We start from the raw sequence: 11,338 nt of genomic DNA, 5'->3' as shown, positions 1-11,338 counted from the left end.
AGTGTATAGGAATCAAGGGATTTCTGTGTGTTGATTTTATATCTTTCAACTTTACTGTATTCATTGATTAGCTCTAGTAATTTTCTGGTAGAGTCTTTAGGGATTTATGTGTAGACGATCATGTCATTTGCAAACAGTGAAAGTTATGCTTCTTCTTTTCCAATTTGGATTCCTTTTGTGTCTTTTTCTACTTTTCACTTCTCTACTTTTCAGAGCTCTTTATAGGGCTTCCTCAGACAGCCATTTTGCTTTTTTGCATTTCTTTTTCTAAAGAATGTTCTTGGATCACTGTCTTCTCTACAATGTCACTAAGCTCTGTCCATAGTTCATCAGGCACTCTGTCTACGAGATCTAATCCTTTAAATATATTTGTCATTTCCACTATATATCTTAAGGGATTTGATATAGGTCATATCTGAATGGCCTACTGGTTTTCCCCACTTTCTTCAGATTAAGTCTGAATTTGGCAATAAGGAGTTCATGATCTGAGTCACAGTCAGCTCCCAGTCTTGTTTTTACTGACTGTATAGAGCTTCTCCATCTTTGGCTGCAAAAAATATAATCAATCTGATTTTGATATTGATCATCTGTTGATGTCCATGTGTAGTGTCTTCTCTTGTGTTGTTGGAAGAGTTTGTTTGCTCTGACCAGTGCGTTCCATTGGCAAAACTCTGTTAGCTTTTCCCTCTTTCATTCTGTACTCTAAGGCCACATTTGCCTGTTACCCCAGGTGTTTCTTGACTTCCTACATTTGTATTCCAGTATCCTGTATTGAAAATGACATCTTTTGGGGGGTGTTAGTTCTAAAAGGTCTTGTACGTCTTCATAGAACTGTTCAACCTCAGCTTCTTCCACGTCACTGGTCAGGGCATAGACTTGGATTACTATGATATTGAATGGTTTGCCTTGGAAACCAACAGAGATCATTTTTTCATTTTTGAGACTGCATCCCAGTACTGAATTTCGGACTGTTGTTGACTATGATGGCTACTCCATTTCTTCTAAGGGATTCCTGCTCACAGTAGTAGATATAATGGTCATCTGAGTTAAATTCACCCATTCCGATACATTTCAGTGCGCTGATTCCTAGAATGTCGATGTTCACTCTTGCCATCTCCTGTTTGACCACTTCCAATTTTCCTTGATTCATGAACCTAACATTCCAGGTTCCTATGCAATATTGCTCTTTACAGCATCATACCTTGCTTCCAACAGCAGTCGCATCCAGAACTGGGTGTTGTTTTTTCTTTGGCTCCTTCCCTTCATTCTTTCTGGAGTTATTTCCCCACTGATTTCCAGTAGCATATTTGCCACCTAACCACCTGGGGATTTCATCTTTCAGTGTCGTATCTTTTTGCCTTTTCATACTGTTGTTTATGAACCCTTGGAGTATACAGTCCATGTAATTCTCCAGGCCAGAATACTGGAGTGGATAGTCTTTCCCTTCTCCAAGGGAGAACCTGATTATATATGTAGAAAATATAATATAGCTCACAGAACTACTAAAACTATCAGCAGATTTGGTTAAGTAGCAAGAAACACTAAACATTGGAGGGAGCTAAATCCTCCCCCCAAAACCTAACTTATTGTCCCTAAGCTTTTCTACATTGATCTGAAACAAAATCAGTAGGCCATATAGTTACTCTTCTAGTGTTTCTGAATTGTTTGGTCTTTTGCAAGCTAAGTTTTTTACTTTGGGAGGAATCAGAAATACCTGTAAAAGTTGTGGGCAAACTAGAATTCTGGTGGGATGGCACACTTTTGAGTAGCAACCACCTACTGTAAACCAATAGACTTTTTAAAAAGTCAATAGAAAAGTGAATTTTAACTCAGTCACTCTACTCTTTGCAATCTATCTTGAGGACATAACCAGTCAGGCAGAGGCTTATACAGAAGAATCACACTGAATCATTAATAGGGAAAAATGGAAACATTAAATGTGTAACACTTAATTATAGAACTTCTTTTATGCATCGAAGTACTAGTTCTTTTATGAAAGAATTTTATGAAAAATACTTATATGTTAAATAAAAATAATTCATGAAAAAGTTCATCCTGAAATAGCAAAAATTAATTATTGTTATATATAAATGCCACTATAAACTAAGAAAATGTTCCAAAATACTGACAGCAGTTAATGCTGAATGACAGGACATAATACATTTTAAATTTCTCCCATTTCTTAAGTTGTCTTCAATTACACTGTACTACTAGATTATCTGAAGCCCAGAACCTTCCCTTGAAACCAAGGGAAAAGGCAGAAAACTGTGGAGGCGCAGTATTTGAAAATATATTCAGACACAGAATTATAGTTCACTTTATTTTTTGCTATAAGAAATATTGAAACACCCTCCTCCTCCAGTCAGAGGAAAACAACAGGGCCAAGAGTGCCCAAAGGCCAATATAAGCAAACAGTTAAGCCCCCATAATAAATCAGTAACCAGTGTAGAAATCAATGCCCTGGGGAAGGATGCACTGCATAGCTTAACCTTGGGCACTCTTTCTTGGCCTAGGCTTAGGGGTAACCAGGGGCACAAAGTACCCTGTAATTGGTTGGTTGATCCCAAGCAACAGGAAAAGCTGCTTGAGACAGGAGATGATGGAAATTCGGAGCTGGTCAAGATCTTCAGCAGTCAGCTGGCAAAAAGGTACATGCACAAGGGTGTGCGCTGGGGTCTGGCCCTGGAGTCCTGAGACCAAGGATGCAGAGCAGGCTGTGCCTGCCCACATGAGGAGGAAAGTGGGGACTGATGTTGGGTCCACTGGGGATAGCATGGGATAGGGCCGCCTGAGGGTCCACACACACAGACTGCAGGGACTCCAGGTTGTGGGCGTTCCCCAGGCCCCTCAGAAGCATCGGAGGAACTGGTTAGACTCAACGGCTGAGGGAAGGGCCATGTTACTCTGGAAATTGCCCAGTCTCTTGCCCTCTGCTTGCTCAATGCTCATGGGCTTTCCCTCTCCAGGAACAGACTAGAGGCTCTCCGGAGGGCTGGAGGCACCAGGGGCCCTCAACTGGGAGGTGACCCTGTTTCTGCTGGCTTGCTGGGTGCTGGTCTACTTCTGGGTCTGGAAGGGGATCAAGTCAACAGGCAAGGTACAGCCAGTAGTGACAACGGGGCTGAGGCAGCACTGCCTGGGGGTGGGGTGCATTTTTCAGGGACCACTGGTGCCATGGGAGGTGACTGCATCAGGGGTTATATTTCAATCTGGCCCCTGAGCCCCACCCCCTGGCCGGAGAATCCTCCTGGGCCTCCAAATCCAAGGCCAGCAGCCTTCCCCAAACCCCAGTGGAGGGTGAGAGGCACCAGCAGTGGCTGACCCTTACCTGTGGGTGGAGCATCCCTATCCCACCTTCCCACCCTCCCAGTTTCTGTCGATTCTGGTTCCCAGTCAGTTTTAGGGTGTGTGAAGACCTGGACTACTGCCCGTGTCTGTCCCCTGCTCTGTGGCCAAGAGGACCCCAGTGGGGAGCCTGGACACATCTCTCCCTCAGGGGCACACTGTCAGATTGGGGGTACATTTGTAAGGATAGTCGTGCTGTAGAAGGGGGCACTAGACTACGATGGACTAGAGGCCAAGGGGCCAAGACACACGACCCACCAGCGTCTTCCCTTTGCCTACTCAACATCTGTACCTGTGCTCCTCATCCATAGTGATAGCTAGCACTTGCTACAGTCCATGCACTGTTTCATGTGCTTTCCATGTGTTCCTCCATCAAATCAGTTTTCAGACAGTATAGCCATGTCAGTATCCTGATTCCCGTGATGCAGCTCTCCTCCCAACAAATCACACACACCTACTCATTCACAAACACCAGCGGCTCAAAGTCTTGTGTATATTGGTTTCTCCCTTTCTCAAAACTGATGACTGCAGTGCTCCGTCAGGCACGGGACTTAGGTTGGGTCTGAATTGTGAGATCTGCAAAGGAAAATTATAATGACAATGACAAGTAATACGTATGACAAGAAAGTGACAGAAGTATGAAGGAAAGACAGTGTATGATAGAATGAGTTTCTCAGAGAGTTTAAAATTATGACAGGTGAATGGTTTTGAGTGAGTGTGACAGAGGGAATTCTTCAAAGTCCTTTTTGAACATTTCCAGTCCTCCATGGAGGTTCCAGCCCAGCCGGGAGTGACTGTCAAGAAACAAAAAAACAATAACACTAGGTAGCCTATGGAAAGGTGGTGAGAATTCTGGTAGGAAGTGCAGCAGGAGAAAAGAGAGGGATTGCTTGAAGGAGTGGTTTTCCATTTTCAACCAGGTTGTCTGGATCAGCTTTGTTGTGAAGCAGAGACTGAGGACTTGAGGGAAGTTTGGGAGCGTGAGGTGACTGGTGTGGCTGGAGCAGAGTGGGTGAAGAGGAGAGCAGCAGGACAGGGGGCCAAGAGCTGATAGGGACTGGATGTGTAGGCCTCAGGGGACATGCTGAGGGCTTGTGCTCAGAGTGAATTGGGAGGCGGTGGAGGGTGGCTGTGGGTTGGATTGTGTCCCCCCGAAAAAGATGTTGAAGTCCCAACACCTGGAGCCTGTGGATGTGACTTGATTTGGAATTAGGATTTTGTAGATATAATTAGTTAAAATGAAGTCACACTGCGTTATGGTGGCCGTAATCCAATGACTGGCACGTTTATAAGAAAGCCATGAAAACACACACAGAGAGGCTGTGTGAAGACAGTGGAAACGGAGCAGTCTGGCCTCGACCACCTTTGTGCCTGCTTCCTTGAGGTCCAGCTGCTGATACTCGGGACCCAGCAGGTGAACGTGGCCCAGATCGTGGCCTGCCAACCAGGGTCCTTTACTCTAATTGAAAATGGCCCAAAGCTTCCTGTAGTTACTTCAGACAAGATGTAGAGAATGAACAGATTATTCAGCCAGGTGATCAATCAGTAATAACCAAAAATTGTAAACATTTCCTAACAGTCTTTGTAAGGATTGTCGCGATTCATGGCATAGTGTGACTTGTAGAATCAGACACTGCTGTGTGATTTCTAGCCAAGCTGTTTATTAGCTTTGTGGAAGCTGGGGAACCATTTGAATTCTGACCATCAGTGTCCTCCTGTGAAGTACAAGTAACCCTTGGCTCCAGGGGTGGCTACAGGAAATGGATGAGAGGACCTGGTCATGTGCTTGGTCCAGGCCTGGCACAGGTCCTGGTGGGTGGCAGATGTTACTGTGTTACTCTCATCATTCCTGTCCGTCATAGACACTGCAGCCTATAATGAAACTGATGCTACATATTTCCATGTAAGCAGTGAAATGCCCCTGCTACTGCTAGTTCTAGAGAGAGAGGACAAAACCTTGCTCCCTCTTTTATCCAGTCTTAACGCACCATCTGGAGAAGGCAATGGCAAGCCACTCCAGTACTATTGCCTAGAAAATCCCATGGATGGAGGAGCCTGGTGGGCTGCAGTCCATGGGGTCGCTAGGGGTCGGACATGACTGAACAACTTCACTTTCACTTTTCACTTTCACACATTGGAGAAGGAAATGGCAACCCACTCCAGTGTTCTTGCCTGGAGAATCCCAGGGACGGGGGAGCCTGGTGGGCTTCCGTCTATGGGGTCACACAGAGTCGGATACGACTGAAGTGACTTAGCAGCAACAGCAGCAACGCACCATCGGCATAGCATCAGGCAACTTGAATGAGGCCAGTGTGCTGAAGCTTGTTTGCCGGCAACAGGTGAAGAGCGTTGGTGGTGGCAGCAGATGCCGGTACTGCGTCTCTGCTTTCCCCTCCCTGGTGGTCAGGGAGGTGGCAGAGTGCGGGGGTCACTCACCTGCTAGGACTCCGTGTTTGGAGAACCCAGAAGTGACGTCACATGGAAGTGTCTATTTCAGGTGGTGATGTGAGAGGAGCGTCCCTGGCCTTCACGTGTGGTGATGACTGGGTTGAGTAAACCTTGGATTTGCATAGAATTTGGCTTCAGCTTACAGATGAGCCACCAGCACTGGGTCGGGTTTTGGCTAGGGACTCACTGCCATCTTTGAAGCTTGTCGGATAGAAGGTTGAAAAGAAAGAGTGACCGGACGGCTTCAAATCGGCAGAAAACTTCCTACAGAGCCCTTTCGTGTTGATCACTCAAAAAATAAGGCACCTTTGGTGAAGGGCAGCCCCACAGAGTCCTGTAAACTTTAAAACGTCTTTCAATCCAGCTGTCCCAGTTCTGAAAACTTAGATTGCAGGACTGCTTACAGACAGTGTGCACAGAGAAGTGCACAGAGAAGTCCATTGTGGTTTTATCTGTCATGGAAGAGAATCTGGAGATTGGCACATTCTAGGCCATCCACCTGTGTCATTAGAAGAAAGCGGTGGATCCACGTGTGTTGTCATAGAAAGATGTTGGGGACTGAGTAAAACACAAGTTACTGAGGTGTATGCGTGTTGTTAGCCCATTGTGTTAAAAAATACTATGCTGACGTGTGTAGAAAAATCTGCTTGAGTTTCTCTCTGGAGGATGAGATGGTGACACATTCTGTGCTGTATGAGGTTATTGTTACCTTCAGCATATATACTTTTTTCATAAACCAACAGAAGGCTAAAAAACGTCTCCTGTTTCAGAGTGGTCAGCCCCTGAGGAGCTGTGAACCCTTGGTCAGGAGTGAGAGTCGGGGGCCCCTCCACCCACTGTTGTTGCCACCCTCATGGCAGATCCTCCATCACTTTGTTGTTCACCCATTTGCTGTTCACAGTGAGCTTCCAGTCTTTGCAGGCAGAAGGCTCTGCAGGAAGGCAGAGGACTGGCCATCCTGTTAGGGGTCGGTGAGCAGACCTCACATGTTGTCCAGTTTCTCGTTCTCTTGGCCAGCTTAGGAGTCTGCCAGGGGGAGGTATTTTTATCTGCCAGACAAAGTCGGAATGTGGAAGGACCCAGAGGCCATGGCCTGTCTGATCCTCACGTGTGTTTTGCCTGTGTCCAGTTCCGGTGCGACGGCCTCTCAGCCACCAGAGTCGCTGCCACAGCTGGGTTTGCAGATATCTGTCTCCAATTTGCAGAAGCCAACACAGTTGATCAGTCAGGAGGTAGATGCTAGGGACCCCATCACTGGGAAGCGTGGCTCCACATGACCTGCCTGTTCCAGAGGACAAACTGAAGACTGACTTACAAGAAAGACCCCAGACCCAGGATAGAATGTGGCTGCCTAGTTGGATTCCTGTTGGCTTAGCTCTAGGTGAGTCACTTGGGCAGCTGCATGCTAGATCAGGGCTCCTTGTGTCTCCCCAGAAGCGAGAGTCGTAAGACTTCAAGCGTTAGGCCACAGGAGGTTCAACAGCCTGGTGAGTTTGGAAAACAAAGCAAAGCAGACGCCTTCACTGGGTTTTCTTCGTGTCACACTTTCTCTCTGTGTCTTCAGTATGCTGATGTGTCCTATGGGTCTCCAGGGGAAGGACACTGTGGACTGCACTCCCCAAATTTACTTGTCCTTGGAAATGTCTTTTAGCAGACTATCTCTGGGGACCAGTGTTTCTCAGAACATGCTTTGTGGACTACTGAGCTCTAATCCTTCATTTGTCAATACATTTCAGACACCTCTCTAAACAGAAAGGCATGATTTAATCAAGAGCTCGTATTGTACTTGGTCCATCAGCATCTGTGGGTTACAGGAGCCAGCAGCTGGTAGCTAGAAATCTGGACAGATACTTGCTGGCTCTCTTGAAAAGAACCACTCTGTGGGGAACATTCACAACTTTGCCAGAGGGACACCCTCCTCCAGTCAACACTGAACTGTGATTTAAATCAAAGGAAAAGAAGAAGAAACTCCTCATGTCTGTGAGACTCCATGTTCACCGGCCTAAGTCCACTGGGACCTGTGGATTAGTGGGCAGTAGCAGTAGCAGCAGCCCAGATTTGAAACCGAGTGCAGTTAAGGGGCCTTGGTTGTTTCTACACCCCTGGCTCTATGTCGGAGCTGGCTCTGCGAGCCTGTTAGAAATGAACTTGCTGTGTCCCCGCCATGGAGGGCCTGGCCTCCTGGGGAGAATGGATGCTGTGGGACTGTTGGGGGTCAGGTCAGGCCCTGTCCTGGAGTCAACCTGTGGCCCCTGTGTCTGGCGCTTCCTGGTTTTCCTGTCCTGCAGAGATGGTGAAGGGAAGAGACTCCCAGTGTTTTCCAGCTTTGAAACCTCATCTCAGAGGCAGTTTGATTCTGGGTATAGTAATCAAGCCTTCCTCAACTGGTCCCATAGGTCTTCTCCTTACATTTAGTGCCCTTTGTTGGTAAGGGCCAGGGGTCCTGTGACTGCAGGTTCCAAGGGGTGGGTGTGGGATAGCAGTGACCTGGGGCCTCTGCCTCCTGGCCTGGGGGACCACCCCCCCACCCCCAGCTCTTCAGCCCCACCAGGGTCTGTGGGCATTCCAGGCCACTCGGGGAAAGTCTGTGATAAATGGGCTGCTCCTGGTCAGCTCTGCTTCTGAAGCTGGAGAGACCACCATCTGCCCTGAGTGTGTGTGGAGGTGGCAGTGGGGGGAGGATGAGAGGAGGGTATTATTAGATCTGGGATCCAGTACAGTGAATTATGAGATATCTCGCTGTGTCAGCTCGGTTTTGTGTATCTTTACCTTCAGTTGTTAAGGCATGTTGCTGGCAGAGGCAGCTGAGCTCAGTGGCTGGGGACCTGAAGGGGCTTTGGACCCAGGCAGGGTGGGGACAAGTCCTGGTCCTCCTTCCCTAGCTGAGTGTCTGACCCAGGTGACCCCAGTGTGCCTGGCAACTGGCCTGCATGTAGGAAGCTTTCAGCAAAGGTGTGCCAAGCCGGCAAGCCCAGATGAGGGAGGAGTGGAAGGCTGGGCTTGCAGAGTAGGGCCTTGGAAGATGACAGTAGCCATGGGAAGAGATACTGGGCTGGCCAGCGACACAGCAGGCATGTCAGCTTTCCCACACATGTGTTATTTTTGCAGCGGCACAGTTTTTCAGGCACGCACTAGAGTTGGAATTTGGTCTTGTCCCTGGGACCCCATGAATCACAGCACGCCAGGGCTCCCTGTCCATCACCAACTCCCGGAGTTCACTCAAACTCATGTCCACAGAGTCGGGGATGCCATCCAGCCATCTCATTCTCCGTCGTCCCCTTCTCCTCCCGCCCCCAACCTTTCCCAGCATCAGAGTCTTTTCCAGTGAGTCAACTCGTCGCATGAGGTGGCCAAAGTATTGCAGTTTCAGCTTTAGCATCAGTCCCTCCAATGAACACCCAGGATTGATCTCCTTTAGAATGGACTGGTTGGATCTGCCTGCAGTATAAGGGACTCTCAAGAGTCTTCTCCAACACCACAGTTCAAAAGCATCGATTCTTCGGCGATCAGCTTTCTTCACAGTCCAACTCTCACATCCATACATGACCACAGGAAAAACCATTGCCTTGACTAGACGGACCTTGGTTGGCAAAGTAATGTCTCTGCTTTTTAATATACTATCAAGGTTGGTCATAACTTTCCTTCCAAGGAGCAAGCGTCTTTTAATTTCATGGCTGCAATCAGCATCTGCAGTGATTTTGGAGCCCAAAAAAACAAAGTTTGACACTGTTTCCACTGTTTTTCCATCTATTTCCCATGAAGTGATGGGACCAGATGCCATGATCTTTGTTTTCTGAATGTTGAGCTTCAAGCCAACCTTTTCACTCTCCTCTTTCACTTTCATCAAGAGGCTTTTGAGTTCCTCTTCACTTTCTGCCATAAGGGTAGTGTCATCTGAATATCTGAGGTTATTGATATTTCTCCCAGCAATCTTGATTCCAGCTTGTGCTTCTTCCAGCCCAGCGTTCCTCATGATGTACTCTGCATATAAGTTAAATAAGCAAGGTGACAATATACAAACTTGACGTACACCTTTTCCTATTTGGAACCAGTTAGATCAGTTTTAAATATAAAATGGACGAGATATATAGCTGTCACTAATAAATCTCATCCATTTTATATTTAAAACTGATCTAACTTTAAAAATTTCATAGTGACAGCTATATATATATATATATATATATATGTATATGTATTACTGTTTGCTCAATATTTTCACAAGCATTATTTAGCCTTCATAAACACCCCCACAGATCAGGTTTTATTATTCCTTGATTTATGGATGAGGAAATAGGCTCAAAGAGGTGACGTGCTTGTTGAAGGTCACAGAGCTAATAAATCAATAAATGTGGTACATAGCCTATGTTTTTGAATCCATGTTCAATGTTTGTTTTCCTCCCCCACAGTTGCATTCAGAGTAGAGAGGATGAGAAACATATGTTTCAGTGGTTGGCGGTAAAGTAGGTGCTTCAGGAATAACCTATCTAAAGATTTGGGGTTTGCCTAGAGAGGGGATTATGTGGGGAGAATTGGTGAAAATCACGCGTAGACCTCCATTTGTTCACCAGGTCATGCAACTTCCCTGGGCCTCACCTGGGATTTATCAACAGTTACGTAGAGAGCTGTAACTTAGGTGGTATCTTACTGGCTTAGATTCTACACGAAGATCTTGCCTATCTTCTGAACAACCTGGTAGTCTTAATAATACACAGAACAGATCATGGAGGCTCAGAGAAGCCAAGTAATTTAAAGCCTCTAGAAGGTGGAGAAATCTGGGTTCAAACTCAGGCCCATTTGATTTCAAAGCATGGGTCCTCTGTTCCACCACCCAGATACCTCTAGTAGCCACTATTGTGGAAAACCCTAGTTCTGTGTCAGTCTGAAAGTGGTGTTAACTCAGCAAAGGTATCAGGGAAGTGGGAGGACAGAACGCTTTCTTTACCCTGTTCACATCTCCCTACTTTCTTTCTTTTTTCCTTTCTTTCTTCTTCCTTCCTTCCTTCTTTCCTTTCTTCCTCTCTTCTTTTTGGTTTTTCTTTTTTCCAGCCGTGTTGAATGGCTTCTGAGATCTTGATTCCTTGAGTAGGAATGAACCTGCACCCCCTTTGCTGGGAACTTGGAGCCCAAACCACTGGATCACCAGAAAAGTCTCTCCTTCCTTTTTTTTAATGCTTATAACTGTAAAAAAAAATTAATTTATTTGTTTTAATTGGAAGCTAATTACTTTACAATTTTGTAGTGGCTTTTGCCATACATTGACATGAATTAGCAATGGGCGTACATGTGTTCCCCATCTTGGACCCCCCCCCCAACCTCCCTCACCATATTATCCCTCAGGGTCACCCTTGAGCACCCTGTCACATGCATCGAACCTGGACCAGAGAAAATCATCCCACCCTCGCCTTCTCCCACAGAATCCAAAAGAATGTTCTTTACATCTGTGTTTCTTTTGTTGTCTTGCATATAGGGTCAACATTACCATCTTTCTAAATTCCATATATACGCGTTAGTATACTGTATTGATGTTTCTCTTTGACTTACTTAT

This window comes from Moschus berezovskii, chromosome X (assembly GCF_049115385.1).
Source record: "Moschus berezovskii isolate FMDL1 chromosome X, NW_MosBer_1.0, whole genome shotgun sequence".
Taxonomy (NCBI): Eukaryota; Metazoa; Chordata; class Mammalia; order Artiodactyla; family Moschidae; genus Moschus; species Moschus berezovskii.
The sequence above is the reverse complement of the archived record's forward strand: the minus strand, read 5'-3'. Positions refer to the sequence as shown.